The 21854-nt window shown below is 40.3% G+C and overlaps 1 non-coding gene and 1 pseudogene across 1 annotated transcript; both read left to right on the forward strand.

Annotated features, from left to right (window-relative positions):
• Positions 1-460: 460 nt before the first annotated feature.
• LOC120243018 lies at positions 461-1050 on the forward strand (annotated as a pseudogene).
• A 7813-nt stretch (positions 1051-8863) lies between these two features.
• Positions 8864-8948, forward strand: TRNAQ-UUG. Its single transcript has one exon. It is a non-coding gene; the product is annotated as a tRNA-Gln (tRNA).
• The last annotated feature ends 12906 nt before the right edge of the window (positions 8949-21854 follow it).

The following is a 21854-nucleotide window of genomic DNA, read 5'->3' on the forward strand; positions in this document are numbered from 1 at the left end:
GTTAGAATTACTTCTGGAGTTTTGAAATCCCACTGACCAGACCACATGCCAGACCAATAAAATCAGAGTTTTAGAGGGTGGGATGTAATCATCAGTGTTTCAATTTACACATAAAGTTGAGGACCACTGGATTAGAACCTTCTAATCTAGCATAATTGCAGTGTATATTCCCGAATAGGTATTTTAAATGCTATTTAGCTAACTTTAAGAGATAGATAATATACTTCATATATCACACTATGAATGTTTAAATAACTTTCAACAAATTAGAACTATACAATAATATGAAACCCATCCCTTCTTCAGTGAACAAAGACAACAAAACTAGAAATATCAACTGGAATAGAACTATAATACCGCCCAGGAAAGGAATCTGGCTATTTTTTATTTCTTTTCAACAATGCATTTAAATACATATTGTTAATACTCCATTTTGAAAATTTGATCAGCGAGGGCTGCCATGTTGCACCAGGGCAGTAATGATGACACTGAGGATGTTTCCCTATTTGATGCAAAAGAGGAGACAACAGACCAAAAAAAAAAATCCAAAATCAAACATGCAGTGACATCATTGTTTCAAGGCAGTGCAACTGTAGTCTGTCTTCTCTATGAATTGTTCAGCAGCAGCTTTATCGCCTGTATGGTGACAATTATCTTATGGTTTTCATGTGACTTTTGGGCAGTCAATAATGTCACAGCGAACTCATAGGTGGTCTCCATTGATGGAATCATTATTGATGAAGATGGAAAAAGCCATTGGGTGTTTGAGGCCAGGAAGACAACTTCACAAGAATAAAATTGTTTGAGAGGCTAACTCAAGAATCTTTTGGTTAGGACTTATCGCCTGTCCAGTGCTGTGGGTGGTATTTGCCTTTAGTGCAGTCTTCTTCACAGTGAAATGGTTGGCGGTGGTTATCACGGGCGTGGTGCTACAAGGTGCCAACCTATATGGCTACATCAGGTGCAGAGTGGGCAACAGAAAGAATGTAACCATCTTAACTCAGAAAGCAGATTTTAAGACAAAACACTGGAGATGATCAGATTTCCTGAAGAGAGTGAGAGAAAGTTCCTGTGTTCTGTTACACTGCTGGAAAACTAAAGAGATTCTTGACTCAACATTTTAGAACTCAGTACATGTTGCAAAGAGGAGTGCTGAGTTTGTTTTTCCAATTAAAATTTTACTTTAAAAAGTAGAAAGGTGGGGCACCTGGGTGCTTCAGCCCGTTAAGCTTCTGACTTCAGCCCAGGTCATGATCTCGCAGTTTTTGAGGTTGAGCCCCATACTGGGCTCTGTGCTGACAGCTCAGAGCCTGGCACCTGCTTTGGATTCTGTGTCTTCCTACTCTCTCCACTCCCCCATTCACAGTCTCTCTCTGTCAGAAATAAATCAACACAAAAAAAGGGGAAAGGTAGTCTTCGTATTAAGTTTTTATTTTCTTTCTAGCATTGGGGCTTGAAAGTGTGGTGTTGCTAGAAACCTTGTCAAAATTGGCTCATATTTACATATGTACGCACATAGTCATGTAATGTCCTTGTATCCCAAACATATGTAATGGAGAACTTTGCATTTTGATCCATAGAATATAGAAGAACATTCTTTGTCTCTCTCAGAAGAACATTCTAATCTCAGATTATTATCAGAAGAAAGTTTTGTTTCTATAGTAAGAGTGAGCAGTTCGGTTTATGTATAAGTTACAAAAGATTGTTAATTTAATATATTCTTTGTGATGAAACTTATTTTAAGCAATCACAGGCAGGTGAAAACCCAATTTGAGCCAGGGGTTAACTAGTTTGTAAATTTTGCTTATTTTTATTTGTAGTAGGTCATGTATTAACTCCCAAATAATTTGGATTGGAATTTTTGTAGTTTATGTTTAGGGGATACCTAGAGATTGCCAATGTTCTCTTTATCTTTTGAAAGGGATAGCCAGATCTTACTTTGGAACTTCTGGAAGCCCTTCAGTGGTACTTGACCTAATGAAATCTATCTTGTATCATAGAAAGAGTATTATTCTTATGTCACAGTGAGGATAATCATTTAAATACTTGGCATAATAAATGTCTAAAGGGCTTTTTATTTTATGAATCTATTCTTTTTCTTGCTACAAACCATACATTTGTATTAATGGGATTTTTTAAAACAATATATGTAACAATCTACAAGCTGTTGTAGAAGCCTATAAATTCTGTTGTAGTTTCTGTAAACTTTGTTGGAGTCTTTTAACCAACATATTATTTTGTGAATGTATTTATACACTGTTAAAAAAATTTTAAAGCTGTTCAATTGAATAAGGGTCTTTTTGGAGTGATAGCTTCGATGGTGCATAACTTTATATTTGTATAAAACTCTACTCTTTAGAAAGCAAAAACAAAAAATGAAAAAATTTTATCTTTAAGCAATCACATCCTAATAATTGTCTATAATGTTAATATGTACCCCGATTCAAGGACTGTGTCAACCAGACCATGTTGAAACTAAAGCAGCAAGGTACGAACAGGACAAAGTAAGAAGCACCTGGATGACAAAAGAGTAAAAACCTGAAACAGACCAATGATTAATAATTCCTTTAGCCCAGCTAGTCAAAGATTTCACCAGTTTCTAATGATGAGAAATTACAAGATATTTTCAAGACATTATTGCAAGTTATTTGTATTTGTGGGACATCAGGAAGTTCCTGTAAATTCCTGAATAAACTGCATATTTTCTTATGATTTGGTGAGTTTGGACATTTTCCTTTAGCCTTTTCTATTTTTTAAAACATTTTTATTTTGAGATAGAGAACACAAGCAGGGGAAAGCCAGAGGGAGAGGGTGAAGAGGGGGAGAGGGGGAGGGAGGGAGGGAGAGAGAGAGAGAGAGAGAGAGAGAGAGAGAGAGAGAGAGAGAGAATGAGAATCCCAAGCAGACTCCAAGCTGAGTGTGAAGCTCAATGCAGGGCTCAATCCCATGACTGCGAGATCATAGCACAAACCAGTCTCAGGAGTCAGACAATTAACTGACTGAGCCACCCAGGTGCCCCTAGCCTTTTCTATTTTTTATAAAGCCTATTATAGCACAGACGTCCCCCAATCCCAACCAGATCTATCTTAAAAGATTCTTAAAGAACGTGAGACCAGACCTCAACATTCTATAAATACGCCTCTTCCTTACTCCCCCTTCAGAGACATTGCCAAGACTTGTCAGGGTAGTATTCACTCTTACTGTAGTATTTCTATTAAATTTACTTTTTCCTAAGAGGTTATCTGGAGATATTTTGTTGAGTTCAACAGCAACATCATAAAGAATACCTAACTAAGGCCAATTCCTGTTTTAGAATGCCATATGTCACATGAACTCAAATAAATGAAAAAGAATATATATTGATAATATAGAAACAAATTTCACAATATAATATTCCAATCAAATATTGAAAAAATATTTTGTGCCATGCCTCTTGTTAATCAAAAACACACCAAGGAGACTTGAGGTAAAACAAAAACCCAGCCTACCCAAATCTTTCAAAATGTGATTTAGATGTTATTTCTGTAACGTCTCTGATGAACCCTCTCAACATCCCCATTATATTTTTGTTTTATTTTAATGTTTGTTTATTTTGAGAGAGACAGAATGAGAGAGAGAGAGCATGCATGCATGTGCAGGGGAGGGGCAGAGAGAGAGAGAGAGGGAGAGAGGGAATCCCCCAAGCAAGCTCTAAGCTCACTCAGTACACAGCCCAACGAGGAGCTCACACTCACAACTGTGAGATCATGACCTGAGTCAAAATCAAGAGGCTGATGTTTAACTGACTGAACCACCCAGGCGCCCTGCAACCTTCCCATTATAATGAATTACCCTTTCTCTCGGCTATGCCTTTTATGCTTACCATACAGTATTTGTTTTCATTTCTTTCTCCACCTACAACACGATGACCCACTTGAGGGCAGAATCCATGGTGTATGTGTCCTTGTTTCCCAGGGGCTTATAATCTCAGAGCCAAGATTTAAAAAAATGTAATAAGTGTTTATGAATTATTTGACCAGATCATTCATCTAGTGATTATTTCATTTAATTGCAAACTCTACTTATAAACTCTTATTAATGACATCTGAGTTATACAATATTTTTCTACCAAGCTGGTGACGCATAATTATCAGTTGTGTGGGACAGAAATTCTAGGTAGAAAAGGTTGCTAAAATAGAAACTAGAAAGGTACCAAAGGCAAGAGTCCACTATTTGGAGCCATTTCATTTAAGGTGAATGAGAATTCTATAGAGGTTTTATAGTTTGCTTCCTAGGGAAATCTGATGTACTTAGTATAATATTTCAGAATAATTCGTGTTGGTATGCTTAAAGATTTGAATTAAAAAAAACCCTGCTACTTGTGGAGATGAGCACTGGGTGTTATGTGGAAACTAATTTGACAATAAACTATTTGTAAAAAAACAAACAAACAAAAAAAAAAAAAACCCTGCTATATAGAGTACCTGGGTAGCTCAGTTGGTTAAACATCCAACTTTAGCTCAGGTCATGATTTCACAATTTGTGAATTTGAGTCCTGCCTTGGTCTCTCTACTCTCAGCGCAGAGCCCACTTCAGATCTTCTGCATCCCTCTCTCTCTGCCCCTCCCCCTACTTGCTTGAGGTTTCTCTCTCTCAAAAATAAGCATTTTAAAAAACCCTGCTATATATGATTCTATTATATAGATTCTATCTTAAGTAGGTTTAAAATAGCATGATGTGTGTGTGCTTGTGTGTTCTCTTATAAAAAAAAAAAGATCTGAATTTTTTCAGGGACATATTGTGGCCATTACATCCTCTATTCTAAAAAATAGGAAGTTATTGGGGTCTCTGGGTAGCTCAGTAGGTTGAATGTCAGATACTTGATTTCAGCTCAGGTCATGATCCCAAGATTGTGAGATCCAGCCCCATGTTGGGATCTGTGCTAAGTGTGAAATATTCATTCATTCATTCATTCATTCATTCTCTCTCCTGTCTCCCCTTTTCACTCTTTTAAATGTTGCCTTTCTAACCAAAAGGAACAACTCGTTTTCTCCTTTGAAGGTATGTGAAGCTAAGTGACATACCCAGTCACTAAGAAAATAAATGTCATAGTTGACATAAGTCAAGATTTAATCTAACAAGCCCTCCTACACCCTCAACTAGTGAGTGGCTGGATGACATAGGATGAGGCATTAGTTCTAATATTCCAAATCCTGAGATCCAATTAGAAATTCATGACTCCTCTGGGCAAAAATGGGCCATTATTTCATGTCTCTGGATCTACATTTCTTCTTTTGCTAAATGGAAATAGCAGTACTGTTTTTGTAGAATTCAGAACTGTGAATTCGAAGAAAACCTCTGTGTGAGCATAATTTAGACAATGTTTTGATTTGCCAGGAGAATGAAGCCAATAACATGGGACCACAGATGGCTCGCACCCTAACAGGAGACCACAGAGGCTCTGCAGTAGCCACAAGTGGTTCAGGTGACAGTTTTATGTCCCTTCTGAAAGGCAAGTTGTTTTTCTCTATCTAGTTTTCACAAAAGAAGTGGGGAGAAATGTTAGCCATGTGACTTTAATGGGTATCACATGAACAAGTTCCCTACACACTACTTTAGAAATGTTACCAAAGGAAAGGTTACATTTAGAAAGGACACAAAAACGAACCAGATAATGGTACGTTCGTTGCCCGGTACGCAGTTGAGGACATTCCCTTGGGGGCTGGGAAGTACAACAGGGGTTCAGCACGTACGGTTACCTACATGCGCAGCAATCACCCAGAACATCCTGATGCGCCTGCTTTAACTTGAAAATTGGTTCTTCTTCCAAATCAAACCATATAAACCCACACAAAGCATACAGAGGGAATGCCTAGTATATCTTAGATGTACTTGTTTTGCTGTTAGGCAGTGAGCAGTTCAGCCAATGATTAAAATGCACAGTCACCCACACTTAACACATTTTCTGTTGCCAGAAGTGCGACTGATAAACAGTTACAAACTCTCACAGATAATACTTCCAGAACTCCCTTCTGTTTAAGCCTGTTGTCCATGGAACTATTCCAAGCAAAACAAACGATAAGAACTTCAGGACAACCTCTGTAGGGGTCTTATTTCCCAATCACATGATTAAACTCCCATCTCATTGCCATTTGGCTGCCCTAGGCTTTTCTAAACCTTGGTCCACTTACTCAATTGTATTCTATATATGGCATTATGGCAAATATCATCTGCTCTATGTCCCACACTGGACGATAACTCATTTTATGCATTTCTGCCTTCGCTCTAGCTCCTGGAGCGTGGGTGCAGTACACTAGCAGAATCACTTTTGTATCACTGATGCTTAAACAGGACCTGACATCTAATAGGGCTTCAACAAATGTTTACTGACTATCTTCAGAATGTCTTCATCATTGCATGCATTTGCTTGCAATGAGACTCCTGTCTCCTTGTTTTCAGTGTATCTAATAATACCTACATTTTTCAGTGCCTGGCTACAAATTTTAGCCCTCTGAATTAACCAACTCTCTGAGCTACTTATCACCCATTCATTCACTCATTGGAGCATGCTCCCGATCTACTTTCTCAATTTCGACAAATATTTATGTTCAGCTGCCTGAAAATATGATGTAACATTCTATGTGTTTGAAAACTGTACAGTCACTGTCATCTGTAATGGCTCTATCCAATCAAAATATAATGACAGCCACAAGTGAAAGCAAATGTGGGCTTTTTTTTTAATATTTTTATTTATTTCTAGGAGAGAGAGAGAGAGAGAGAGAGACAGCATGAGCAGGGGACGGTCAGAGAGAGGGGGAGATACAGACTCTGAAATAGGCTCCAGGCTCTGAGTTGGCAGTCAGCACAGAGCCCGACGCGGGGCTCAAACCCACGAATCGCGAGATCATGACCTAAGCGAAAGTCGGACACTTAACCGACTAAGCCACCCAGGCGCCCCCTTTTTTTTTTTTTTAATTAGAGGGATGGTCTTAATGATCGTGTCACCCTGTCCACTGAACATATGCTTTGGAAGGTCCTCAAAGAGCCCTTCCAAAAAGAGTTTAAAGTGTCCTTAAGAGTACATGTGTACTTTTAATATTTCTAGCAGCTATATTTAAAAAGTAAATAGAAATAGGTAACATTTTAAATAACATATTTTTAAACTATACATACCAAAATTTTATCAACATGATCAATGTAAAAATTATTAATGAGATATTTTACACTCTTTTTTTCTTATTAAATTTTCAAAATTTGGAATGTGTTCTAGGCTTCTAGTACATTCAGTTCAATAAGCCAAATTCCAAGTGCTTAGTGGCCACAAGTGGCTAGTGGCCATCATACTGGACAGCACAGACTTATAAGCCATAAAACTGAAAGGGATGGACATAGAATTCTGATACAAAATAGACTAAAGTTGATATTAAGTTGAAGCAATAAAACATGGGGCCAAAGGAGTACTAGATTCTAAGAGAAGAGAGAGAAGTAGGCTCCTTTGAACCCCCTCTAACTCTGTTTCCTTTACTAAACCACACACCATGTCATCTTACTAGCCACTCCTTCCATCCAATGACTGCACATCCATAGATCTGTGAGAGCAGTTCTGCTTTTTATAGAACTAAATATCAATAAATGACATATTTAGGTGAGCATGAGGCTGTGTATAAATAAATGTGACTCTATACAGCTCATAATAAACACTGTGATTAGAATATACGGGAGGGGCAAAGGTAAGATGGAAAGAATGGGCTATGATTGCCAGAGTATATAATGTTGTACTCTTTTCCTAGTTGAGTATCAAAACATTTAAGTGCAGGCAACAAGAAAGATTAAGGCATGAATCTAGTTAAAAGGGAAGCCAACTTTTTGTTTTCCTCCCACATAGGAAAAAGAATTAGTAGAAATTAATGACAGTGCTTTCAACAGTATCTGTTATACAAATATTTCAATTGTTGACTATCAGGAATAGGTATGAATTCAGAATGTGGAAATCAGAACTACGAGGACTCATGAAAATATTCCCCACGCTTGACAAAGGTTTTCCTAATGTTACTACTATTTTCTATCCGGCACAGACTAATGAGAAGAGAAACCAAAGAAAAGAAACGGAATGCCTACAGAAGGATCAGATGTAAATTAAATGACAAAACATTGGAAACGAATGCATCAAAACAACACTGAACATATAAAACATTAACCTGGGAAGAATTCAATGCCAAAATAGCTGAGATGAGAGCCGCATTTTGGAGGTCAAGGATTTGAGTTGATTGAGAAGAGGGGAAAGGGATTGGAGAGGGAGGAACTGAAGAATGAAACATAATACATCCCAACCAGCCTTAAGAGGGTGGAATGGGAAAGAAAATAAGTAGCTGTACACAAAATTAACCAACAGAAAAGTAAACGACAATGAAGGAAAAAGGACATAGAAGTGAGGAGCCTGGACTCTTGAAATTTTGTAGACTCATCCTAAGTCCAATGGCCAGTACTTCACCATCTGGACTCTCGCAGTCTCAATTTCTTCATCTGAAACATAAGACTCATAATAGCACCTACTCAGTGGATATTAAATGAGCTCATCTATATAATGTGCTTAGCACAAAGTCTAGCACATAATTCACACACAATGCATTTTAGTTGTGATTATTAGATGATTTGGGGGTACAAGTTTTAGAATTTGATAACAAAGGCAACTGGGTGGTATTGGGGAGTATCTGATAAGTTACCTGTAAGGAGAACTTAAAAAAGCCCTTATTTTTATTGTCCTCTGATGAAAGAGACCATAAATAAGGAGTCCAACTTAGAATGTGGTGGCTATCTGAGTGAAAGGTTGGTAGAATCTGGGCCAAAACTGTGCCTAAATAAAAAGAAAGTGATGGGGGGGGGCGCCTGGGTGGCTCAGTTGGTTGAGCATCTGACTTTGGCTCAGGTCATGATCTCATGGTTCATGGGTTCGAGCCCCGCCTCAGGCTCTGTGCTGACAGCTCAGAGCCTGGAGCCTGCTTCGGATTCTGTGTCTCCCCCTCTCTCTAACCCTCCCCTGCTCTCTCTGTCTCTCTGTCTCTCTGTCTCTCTCTCTCTCTCTCTCAGAAATAAGTAAAAAACATTAAAAATTTTTGAAAAAAAAAGAAAGTGGTGGAGGCAAGGTATGTAGTCCATTAATAATCTGAGAACTTATCATGAACAAAGTATGAGAACAAAGAGAAAACCGTATCTCTAGCTCAGCACAAAACACTCACTACTTGTGTCACTTTTGGAAGATTCCTTAATCTCTCCAAGCTTCAGTTCCCTCACCTTTAAAATGAAAATGATATTAACTTAAACATCATTGGGATGTTTTAAAAATTGAGTTATTATTTGTCAAGCACTTAGAATAGTGATTGGTATATGGTAAGTACTATGCGAGTATGTGTTCTGTGAAACTGAAAACAAACAAATTTTTTAAATTTTAATTTTATTTATTTTGAAAGAGAGAGCAAGAGAGAGCAAGGAGCAGGGGAAGGGCAGAGAGAGAGAGGGGGAGAGAGAGGATCCTAAGCAGGCTCCAGGCTGTCAGCACTGAGCAGGATGTGGGGCTTGAACTCATGAACTGTGAGTTCATGACCTGAGCCGAGGTCAAGAGTCAGATGCTTAACTGACTGAGCCATCCAGGCGCCCCAAAACTTTTAAAGCTCTTTAAACACTGACTTTTATTCTTCTATACGTTACATTTTATATAATCCAAAAGTAACACTATGAGGCCATCCGGCTCCTATTTTAGCAATGGGAAGAGAGTCTTGGAGGCATGGTTGATGTCACACAGATAGGAGATGTTCAAGCCGAAAGCCACACCCAGGCGTCCCACCCAGGCCTGGGCTCTTCCCACCACCAGTGCCTCCAGGCCAGTGAGCCGGAAAACTTGCAAATAGTGCTGTAATGATAATACTGAGAAACTGGAAAGGGCTAGTGATGTATTGATTTGTCATTGGGGATTCTTAGATTTTTAGAATCTAACTCTCAGAAAATTGTTAGAAGTGTGAAAACAAATGAAGACCACACAAATGAGAACAAGCAAAAGCTGTCTCTCAGAGCTTCGTATAGCAAGAGAGTTATCCATCATCACTTGTGTTTTGGCAAAGATGCAAAGGCAGTAAGAGGACTAGGAAAGCTTTTTAATAGAAAAAAGAGAAGACTTCCAGATATGCCCTGATTGGAGGCTATTGGCATGGGAAAGTTGTAAGTGGGCTAACTAGAAGGTGGGTATTCCATGTGATTAGTTAGGGGTACCTGGTGAGCTTTCTCTAGTTGGTCCTAAGATGTAATGGGAGACAAAACTTAGGGAGGCTGTCAGTTACTAATCAAGTCCCGGCTGTTGGGGGCTGATTATTATTATAGGAGTTATTATTGCTTAATACAGGGGGTCTGACTTCTTACAAATCTGACTTACAGATAGCAGACTTCCCTCCTGAGCTCATCATTAGAGATAATGTCTTCGTTTCTTGAGCTAGTTGCTGCAGGCTATCAATTAGAGTTCATTTTATATGTATATGGCCTGCTGGCCATTGTCTGGTTGCATATTCAGTCTCTCAGAAGTCATCTAGTTCAAATCCCAGCACAAACATTGTTACTCCAATGGAGAACTCCAAAATATAGGATGACCTATTCCATTCTGAGACAACTATCAATGTTTCCATTTGTTTAGCCGTCAATAATTATAAACATGCACCTATTGCTAATTCCTACTACTTGGTTCTAGTTCTGTGTTCTCAAGAATAATAAAACCCTCAGAGAGTACATACAACACCCTGATGGCCTCCTCTCAGCACATACACGTTGTATTAAAAAAATATAGCTTTTGAATTCACATAGAACCATCCTGATGTCACAGCCTAAAATTGAAATTTTTATATCTCAGAGAAAGAGTCTTTTGTTCTACTCACTCATATATTTTATGGCAAATAAACAACCTCCACAAGCCTGAGCTAAATGTGAAAGTAGTTCCCAATAGTAGGATAAGATCCTTTTGCCTGTTTCTAGTTTGAGAAAAATATCTCAGAAAATCATTATTGGAATTTGCATCAGTCATTAAAATGCCATCCTAGATAGGTACATAGGATTAAATAAAATTTCAGTTCAGGAATCAGTATTTCTTAACTTTCCTTCTCAGTGGATACTCTGTTCCCTCCTTCTCCCCCGTCCTCCAACATTAGTGACAGAAAACTCAGCTGCTTTTCTTAATTTACTGCTTTTCTCTCTCCCTCCAATAGCTCAAATATGAAGAATGAAAACAATGTCAGAGAAAGACAGAAAGACAAATAGCTCTTTGAACTGGTCCTTCTCGGCCCTGGTGAAGGAAAAGGTGTTTTCTTAAAGTTTTTCTTTTGTCTACTTAATTGGATGTTCTGGAGAAAGAGAACATTGCAAGTCAGAAGACAAACCCACGGGTTCTGTATCCACCAAGAGTAGTTATCGTCCAAATCTTCCCCGTGGAAACATTGTACTCACTTTCTCTTGTCTGCCTCTTTTATCGGAAGACAGCTCTTTCTTAATAGAATAATTTCCCCATGCATTCTTAACTTATACATCAACCTGAAACATTTTATTTTATCTTTTTAATGTTTATTTATTTTGAGTGGGCGGAGGGGCAGAGAGAGGGAGGGACGGAGAAAGAGAATCCCAAGCAGGCTCCATGCTGGCAGCACAGAGCCTAATGTGGCCTCCATCTCATGCACCCATGATATTAGGACCTAAGCTGAAATCAAGAGTCAGCTGCTTAACCAACTGAGCCACCCAGGCATCTCCAACCTGAAACATTTTAGTTAACAGAAATAAAATTGTCTTTTTTCATGTATAAGACTATATACCCAATAGCATTAACTCCTCCTATAAAATATTCACACGCACAAATCAATATTCATAAACAGTATCTCCACCAAGCCCCTGAACTATGTGTGTGATAACTAAAAAATGTTGTAAGTCAGTGAACTTGGGTCCACATGGGAGGACAAGGCAGATCTCAAGCAAATGTGATTCTCATCAGTCATTACCACAGTGAGGAAAACGGAAGGCTTCGCTATCCAGTAGATAAAACTGTATAGAGCAAACTATGTCATCAAGGAAAGTCCTAAGGCCTCTCTCTTCTGGTTAGAGAGATTTCAGGTGTTTTTAGGTTCTTCAACAAATATATCAATAATTAGTACTACTTGCTAAGGAACAGAACAATATGGAAGATAATAGACAGAAGTAATACACAAGACATGATTTTTTATTCCGTGCCCATGGCAAAGATAGCCAGATCTCTACCAAAGATGGCATGTTCTTCTTTCCCAGTGTTGAGTTGTTTTCAGAAAGATTTGCCTAACTAGGGCCCTTTGTATTTAGATGGGGCTGGGTGACTGGGCCTAACCAACACAGTGGGTGCCAAAGTGAATCACTTCCAGGCTGAAGTGGTTAAATGGCAAATATGTCTTCCCACCACTCCCCATTTTCTGGCTGAAATTGTAGGACTCCAAGGTCTAGAGTCAGGTGGAAGAGGCATAGTATGAAATAAACCTGAGTCACCAAATCACAGCATGGAAAGCCAGCCCGAAACATTTGATTTGGACTTTGTGTGAGCAAGAAACATATTCCTTTTGTACTAAACTCACTGAGATTTCAGAATTTTTCTATTACTGCAGCTAGTGTTATTTTAACCAACAAAGAAAGTTATCCAATTATCCTTTGACAGATATCCTCAAACACTATGCTTTCTTTCCAAGTTCAGATCACCCACAACTCTCCAAAAAGAATGCTGAATTGCTGGTTCTCCCATCATTTACCTGCAAGCCACCATGGGCTGCTTTGGTTTCCAAAGAAATCAATTTTGATGCCAATTCATGAGGAACCTTTACCTCTGAGCAACCCTTTATTCTGCAGAATCCCACCAGGGTCATAAAAGGAATCCAATGATCTTTGGGAACAGGCAGGGCCTCATAGAACTTTCCATCTATAACTGAGGGCAATAGCAACTGTTACTAGAATTGGGCTTTAATGAAGATCCAAACCCTGAAGGAATCCCATGCTTCTTGTTTGCAATTGTATTGATGACCCTTCCCCTTTCTTTAAGCTGCAGAAATATTGTCTCATGATCTCTCTTATCTTGTATTTTCACATTTCTATAAGGTCTTCTCTCTTGCCAAATCTTGCCATGTCCTCTAGTTGAGTCCAACGTGTGCTGTTCCTACAGCAGTTACTACAGGAGGAGGCAGACACTAAAAGACAGAGGAGCACTAATGAAGTAGAAGAACAGAGACGCCAGATCACACCAGATCTTGGAGGCCATGGTGAGGCCTTTAGTCTTTACTCTCAGAAGAAAACAGAAACCACTGAAGCACATTAAGAATGAGGAGGGCATGATCTATTTTGCTTTTTTAAAAGATGACTTTGGCTGCAGGGTAGAGAATAAATTAAAGAGGATCAATTAGAAGTCATGGCAACAATCTTGTCAAGACAGGATGTGGCTTAAATCTGAGAGTGGCAAAAGGAATTAATAAAGAGAAGGTATGTGATAAGGACAGATATGGGGAATAGAGAGATGCTAATGGAGATGCCTTGATGATAATGGAGAGGGACACTTCCTTAAGAACCCTGATAGGAGAATACTTCCTCTATTGTTTTCATAATGTGTGTTTTGTTTTGTTTACAGGTGCTCCGTAAGCAATCCTTCTAAAGGGTGCTCCCCCACCCCCCACCCCCACGCACACAGTATTACCTGGAAGTTCTTGGTAAACCAACTATAGTATTTTCCTGTCACTCCTCCTCTCCTCAGGGCTACCTGCTCCCCCAACAGATCCTCATGAAGCTCAAGACTCACGAGTTTTCTTTAACTCTAATGTCAGTGGCCAGAAACACCACCACATACAGCTTAGGCCTAAGATTCTCCATCTGCTAATACCGCCACTCACACATTTTCCTATAGTTAGGCCTACCAAGCAAGCTTATCCACTGCCACCTCCTGAGCTGCCCTCATCTGCCACCAAGGCCTTGATCCTTCACGCTTCAGATGATCCTTCCCTGACATTCTCCTGAATGAAGGCTTTTCACGGTTTCTCTCCTTCCATATCCTTAGGCTCCATGGGTGACTCTTCCCAGCTCCAACGCCTCGCCACTACCACCAATTGCAGGGGCCACAGAAATTCAGCCCAGTTTCTCTTTCTCAAAAGGACCAAAATCTATTCATGCTCACCCTTTTGAAGCCATCCTTCCATCCTCTGGTTTTGATTCCTAAGTAGCTTACTTGCTCCATGTCAATGGTGTAGACTCAGCCCCTCCCACTTCTTCTCTGGAATCTTCACTACATAACAGATGTTAGCTGAAGAAGAGAGCGAAAGTAACATTTTTCTTCCTTTGGAAGTTTGCCTCAAATCAATCAACTTGCTTGCCGTATTTAACATTCAAGCTTTGTGCATATGCTAATAAATCATTAAAATTCATGTGGATCCTAACATTTTTGAGTTCTCTTTCTTTCTCCCTATTTCATAATTTGTACCCAGTTCTGTAAATTACAATGTTGCTAGTGAGGGTAATCACCAGCAGAAATATGCATTGTACACTGGACTAAATAGAGGAATCTCAAGATAAAAATCTCTGTCGTTTGTTATATACATTTTGGCCTTGAGCAGTTCACAATTTTGTTACTCCTTTGCCAAGCGGAATACTGATTAATTGCAGAATGTTGTTATGTGCAGTTGAACACAGTAACAAAATATGCCTTCTAAAATGCCCAGAAAATTTGACAAATAATAAAGAAGTTAGTGTCTTGGGAATTCATAAGAGGCAAGCTCCCCTCTACAGATGGCTCAAAGATTTAGCTCTTACTTGTATACTTCAAATGTCAAGGAACTCAGTAACTGTGAGGTAGACAGTTCGAATGTTGTCCTTACTAGGAGAAAGTTTCTGTTACTGAAATAATATGAAAGTTCCTATTACTTCCACTTCTAGGTTCCTCAGAACATTGAAAAATAAATTCATCTCCATTCCTAAATAAAAGTTTCAACCGCTTATTCATAGTTTAGTCTTCATTTAAATCTATTCTTCATTTTTAAAAAAAAAATTTTTTAATGTTTTATTTATTTTTGATAGAGAGAGAGAGACGGCGTGAGAAGGAGAGGGACAGAAAGAGAGGGAGACACAGAATCCGAAGACAGGCTCCAGGCAGGACAGGGCTCAAACCCACAAACCACGAGATCGTGACCTGAGCCATAGCCTTACGCTTAACTGATTGAGCCACCCAGTTGCCCCAAGTCTATTCTTCTTTCAACCAAGCACGTGCAGTGACCAAACTCCCCGTCAGAGGCCAGGTCTTACCAATCCCTCTCAGCTGCCCTGGCCTACTTCAGCCACCCTGGAAGCCCTCCTGTGTGCTCTCTCCCCATCTCACCCTGATGGTTGTAGAATCGGAATGCCCCTGTAGCACTCATGTCCTAGCACAGGACACGAGACATGATGTACACACTAGGAAGCTGAGGGTGACACCACCATTCTTGACCTAAGTTCGGTCCTCTTAGTTTTAATTTGTTAGTGCCATTTTGGCTATTTTGAAACTTGTGGTTCACTAAAACCCAAAGGTATTTTTCAACATTTATCTGTAAAGTTAAGACTCTCCATTATATTCCTGTTAGCTTTAGACTACCTGAAAGACTTTATATTTATTCTTGTTACATTACAAAATATTGATTTCTGCCTAGTAAGATTTTTGAACACTTGTTTTGCCATTTGAAATGTCAGCCACTCTCTCTAGTTCTCTGCCAGCCTTTCCATTATCCAAGTCAAAAATCAAAATACTAAACAGGACAGGGTAAAGGGCAAAATGCTGTGACCAAATCTAGGCACTTAAATATATAAGATAAAAATGCTAAATCTCATTTAAATTATGCATCAAAAATTAAAATTCTAAGTATACTTTATGAAGTGAATTTTGAGGTGAATTTGCTCCCTGTGTATAATAGGATTAGTGATATCCACAATTGCATAATAGGATTAGTGATATCCACAATTGCCAATCTGAGAAACTTCATTTTTAAAAAGCCTTACCATTATTGACTACAGAAAAGCCAAGGACAAGGGGTATGCTGACATCCTTATGGATAGCTTTTATTGTGCTGTGCAAGGAAATTTAAGATCCATTATTCTATAATTCTTCCCATCGGATAGGCTTACTTAGGCTTTCTCTTGCCTAGGTGCCCACACTGCTAGCATGTAACAAGTTTGATATTAGTCTGTTAACAATATCAACTGGTCCATAATCTTAAATATGTGCAAAAACTTCTAGTCACACCTCTCAATTCAGTGATCTCAAAGAACCTTCAAAAGAGTGATACAAAAATCAACTAGCAAAAGAAAACTAATGTGCATTAGCAATTTGTCTTTGGTTATAGGTTTTACAGATAAATATGTATATGTATTTGGCCTTGAGAGGTATATATAGAATTGTTTAACTATGATGCTTTTAGCAGTAAAATCCATGACCTAATTGCTACAAATTCATTACCAAAGCTTTTTCCTTTCTCACATCAGGCTAAAATATAAACCTTGCACCATTACAAATTCTAACTGCCGCCAAATACATCCAATTATAATCAGTTGCACTAAACCCTCACTTTGCATTAGGCATAATTAACCATGTGATAAATAATCAGTATAATAACATTTAATGTGCTGCGATAGCATTTCTGAACTACTCATGAGAATTCTAGAAAATAGAATATACTTCAATTCTAACTGCTAATGTTTTTAACCATTTAAGGCCTGTGCCTTATGAGAGGAATTTTAGTATACCCACAAATTAAAATGTGTGTATGCTTGAGGACATCCTAATGTATGTGGTAATAAAAAAAAAAAGTTCTCTACTTTCATCAAAATATTATCTACTGTTATAAATTTTAATAGTAAATTACAAAGATAGCTACTTCCTAATTTTTTAAGAATTCCTAGAGTGGCCAACGTTTTTCTTGGCATATTAGAGGGTATAAATTAATTAGGAAAAAAAACTTTAATTCCAGTGTTATAGCCCTCTCCCCTGTTTATAACCTTTGGCCAGTACATAAAGAACTAGAAGATTAGAACACTGGATGCACAGCAAGCTAGCTTTAGCCTTGCAAGATAAGTTTCTCAAGAGTATAAGCTCTCCCCAGCTGCTCTTTGGGGCTGCTTGATTTGGGTGCTCCCCAAGCATGCCCAGCGCTGAATAAAGAAGTGTGTGATGCCAATCTGTGTTCCTGTATTCTGTTCACTGATCTCGGCTCCGGTGGCTACAACATTTGGAGGCCCCAGCGAGATCCTCAGGTGAATCCTGCGTGTGACCATCCTGGTAGTCACTCTGGCCTAGCTGCTGTGCTCAGACCCCACCTAGAGGGTGGCCGACTTGAGATGGTCCAGGGCCACGGCCGGTGAGGCATGCAGTGACTGAGCTTGGACTGGTGTTTCTGGACACCTTCTTTCCTGTTGCTGGCTCTCCTTGGAGTCTCCTGACTGCTCCTCAAGGACCAGGTACTTCTGCCGAGTACTCATTAGGACGGAGGGAGAGCTGGATGCAGCCTGAAGTCCCTCGTCCATGGCAAGAAGAGGGATGCCCTTAGAGCCTCTGGTTTCTGGTTTCTGTTAATTGGGGTCTGGTCTGTGGCTGTCTGTGTTTTGAGTGTCTATGTTTAGCGCTTGCAATGGGGGGTGGGCTGTCGAAAAAACAGACCCTCTTGGATTATATGCTTAGGCATTTCAAGGAAGGATTTGTGGAAAGTGTTGATTATGGTATAAAATTAACTCCAGGAAAATTGAGAACGTTTTATGAATTGGAATGGCCCCGTTTTGAGGTAGAATGGCCATCATTTGGGTCTTTTACCCACGCAGGGTACAGGATATTTAGAGGGTTGTGACAGATAATCCTGGTCACCCTGATCAATTCCCCTACATTGACCAATGCTTGAACCTAGTTCAACAACCACCCCCTTGGCCAAAAACAACATGCACTCTCAGCAGGTTCCAGAGTGTTGACTGTGGGAACTCCCTCAAAATCCCGTGCTGTCCCCCCAGCATGTTACAATCCCCTCCTGAAGATTCTGACCTGCCTACTCCAAATAACCCTAGAACATTGGGTAACAGGGAGGGCCCTCTATCTCCTCCGCACACCCATGCGGAAACTCTTATGATCCCCAGTAGTCCATTGCGTCACTGGACAGCTCTACCTCGCCTCCCTCCCCTTTGGCTGTGGCCCCGGTCCTTCTCCTGGGGGAAGCCCCACCACAGGGAACCGGGCATAGACCCTTCATGGTCTATGTCCCCTTTTCTACATCTGATTTGTACAATTGGAAGGCACAGAACCCCCCCTTTCTCTGAAAAGCCACAGGCTCTCACAGGATTGTTAGAGAGTGTCTTTCAGACACATCGCCCCACATGGGACAGTTGTCAACAGCTCTTGGTGATTTTGTTCACCAGTGAGGAAAGAGGCAGAATTCGGGCAGAAGCCCAAAAGATAGTTGCGGGGGGGAGGTCAATTGAGGAAACCCATCAGCAAATTGAGGATACATTTCCCTCAGAGCGCCATACCTAGGACCTCAATACTGGGCCAGATGGTGCAGCACCAGACTGGTACCACCAGATTCTAATTGGAGGGATCCATATGGCCGCCCGTCAGCCCACTAACTTATCCAAGGTGATGGAAGTTATTCAAAGCCCAACAGCACCTGGCCCACTTACGACAATGGCCTTACTAGATGCGCCTCATCGAGTAGCTTTGACTCGGGTGAAACTAACATTTATATTTTAATTTTTGTCTTGCCTCAGGTATCCCTCTACAACGGGACTGAAGGAAGGTTACACTTTGCCTCACAAGGTCACCAAACCTGACGAGAAGCCCCTGTCCTTGTCCCACTGCTTGGTGGGACTTGGCATTGCCAGGCTCAGCATCCTCTGGCACATCGGCCCTCATCCGAGGTGAACTTGGCTTGAAAGAATTCAGCCACCAGATAGATCAGGACCTGTACACTCCAAAAGACACCATTGGTCAACTGGAAAAACAGGTGGACTCCCTTGCAGAAGTTGTTCTCCAGAACAGACATGGCTTTCACTTGCTATACCTGCAACAAGATGGGCTATGTATGGCCCTAGGGGAAACCTGTTGTTTCCGTGAGTTATTACACTAATAACTCAGCAGTTATTTTTAAAAAGCTTGTGTTTAGTTCAGAAAAATTTGGATGAAAGAGAATGCGTGAGGGCTACTTCTGAATGATGATATCGTAGCATGTTTCACTGGTCCCCCTGGCTGACGACCCTACTCAGTGCTGTGGGTGGACCCCTGATTATACTCCTACTCATGCTCACTTTTGGTCCCTGCATTCTTAATTGGTTACTACACTACATTAGGCAGATGAGACTAGCTACAGCCCTGGGTGAGGAGCTATTTGAAAATTATGAGTCCATGATTTGACTTATTCACAAGAAAAGGGGGGAATGTTATAGCCCCCTTCCCTGTTTATGACCTCTGACCAGTACATAAAGAACTAGAAGATTAGAACACTGGATGCACAGCAAGCTAGCTTCACCCTTGCAAGATAAGTTTCTCAAGAATATCAGCTCTCCCCAGCTGCTCTTTGGGGCTGCTTGATTTGGGTGCTCCCCAAGCATGCCCAGCGCTGAATAAAGATGTGTGTGGTGCCAATCTGTGTCCTGTATTCTGTTCACTGATCTCGGCGTGGGTGGCTACAACACAAGCATTCACATTTCAAGAAAGATCTCATGCCTGGTTTATTTCAATAATAATAAGAAGAAGAAGAATAGGAATGATAGGAAGAAGAAGGAAGATGAGGAGGGGGAAAGAAGGAGTGGAAGGAGAAGGGGGAGGAGAAAGGTGAGAAGGAGAAAGAAGATCTGTGCTCTGTCCTTATAAAGGATGATGTACATGTCTATTACATGGAAGAATTTTTTTATTCTAGCACATAACATTTTTTTAACTCACCAACTTTTATTATAATTCATGTATTTCACAAAAACAGGAATGTAGCAAGCAGGATAATATGAAAACGTTTTTTTAATTTTTTAATGTTATTTTTGAGAGAAGGAGAGAGTTAACATGCGTGGGGGAGGGGCAGAGAGGGAGACACAGAATCCGAAGCAGGCTCCAGGCTCTGTGCTGACAGCTCAGAGCCTCACTTAGGGCTCGAACTCAGAAACTGTGAGATCATGACCTGAGCCAAAGTCGGCATTTAACTGACTGAGCCACCCCAGCACCCCACAAAAACCTTTAAACTGAAGGTTTGTGAGGCACCTGGGTGGCCCAGTTGGTTAAGCACTGGACTGCTGATTTGGGCTCAGGCCATTCACGGTTTGTGAGATTGAGCCCTGGGTCTGGCTCTGTGCTGACTGTGTGGAGCCTGCCTGGGATTCTCTAACTAAATAAACAATAAACAATGAAAGTAACAGTTAGCTGCAGGTTTGTGTCTGCTGCTTTTTCGACATCGGAAACAGGCTGTCCCCGACATCCCGCACAGCGGCCGCACTGGGCCAATGCCTTCTGCGTCGCAGCCCCTGGCACACCCGGCACCCCCCACGGGATCGCAGGGGTCGCCGCTCTCCTTGCGGGAGGTGCCTTTGCGCCGGAGCGGAGCCACCTACGGAGCAGGCGCAGTCGGGGCCCATTTCAAGCTGAGGCGAGGGCAGAGGCCCAAAACAGGTGAGGCTGAGAGCCGGTGCTGGCTGGAGGCGTGGTCTAGCACACACCATCTTTTATTATCACCACGAACACTGTCCTTTCTATTCCTAAGACAGCAGGGTCAATTGGGAATAATACCAAATAGTATTTTTGAATTTCATGCTCTTTATTTAATTTTAGGCTATGCCATTAAATTTCACTCATGTCATTAACTCACAAAATAATAATAGTACCTACTACAATTCCATGTTTCTATTTTACTAGAAACCCTGTACCAATAAACCTTATGGAACTGCTAAAATTAACTGGTTGTCCTGAAATTTGTTCAGCAGTGTAATAGTGCTTGAAAAAATGGACCCTAAACTAAGACTTAAGACATTTTTTCCCCTCTTGGTGGAAACTATCATATTTGCTCTAGTGAGTTGTGAGCTATATATTCATTACAAACATGACATATGTTACATTTAATTATTTACCTGTTTCTCCCTCTTTGTCTGAAAACTTTCCACTGGTAATCTTTCTGGTTCAGTTTACTACTTCCATCTTTAAACACTACTCTTAATTAACCAGAATTGCTCTTTTATGTTATCTCTGCAAATACTTTGTGTTCAATAACCCAAAACTGGTAAAGAAGAAACTCTCAGGATTCTTTTTACCTCATGTCTGCAACATTTACAAAGATATTTACAAGATAGCTAGGAGACCCTCTTGTCTTTTTTTTTAATATATTTTTTAAATTATTTCTGAGAGAGAGAGAGAGACAGTATGAAGAGGGGAGGGTCAGAGAGAGAGGGAGACACAGAATCCGAAACAGGCTCCAGGCTCTGAGCCAGCTGACAGCAGAGAGCCCGACGTAGGGCTCAAACCCACGAACTGTGAGATCATGACCTGAGGAAGTCGGAGGCTTAACCAACTGAGCCACCCAGGTGCCCCCCTACCTTACTTGTCTTTAATAGGCTGTTACACAGTTGCAAAAGAGTTGCCCTTCAAAAGAGAAACCCAAGTTACCAGAGCATGGTCAACGCAGGGTTTTAACAGAAGAGCTGAGAGTGTTATCCATTCACATTCCCTTGCCATTGTGAATAAATGTGGAGGGAATTTTGGATGAATAAATATGAAATAATAGAGTGACTTCAATAAGCTTCTTATGACGTTTAGTCTGTAACCTTGTAGTAATTGCACATGTTCAAACAGACTCACCTACTCGTCCACAAAGAAT

Source organism: Hyaena hyaena, unplaced genomic scaffold, assembly GCF_003009895.1.
Source record: "Hyaena hyaena isolate Hyena2069 unplaced genomic scaffold, ASM300989v1 scaffold_326, whole genome shotgun sequence".
Classification (NCBI taxonomy): Eukaryota; Metazoa; Chordata; class Mammalia; order Carnivora; family Hyaenidae; genus Hyaena; species Hyaena hyaena.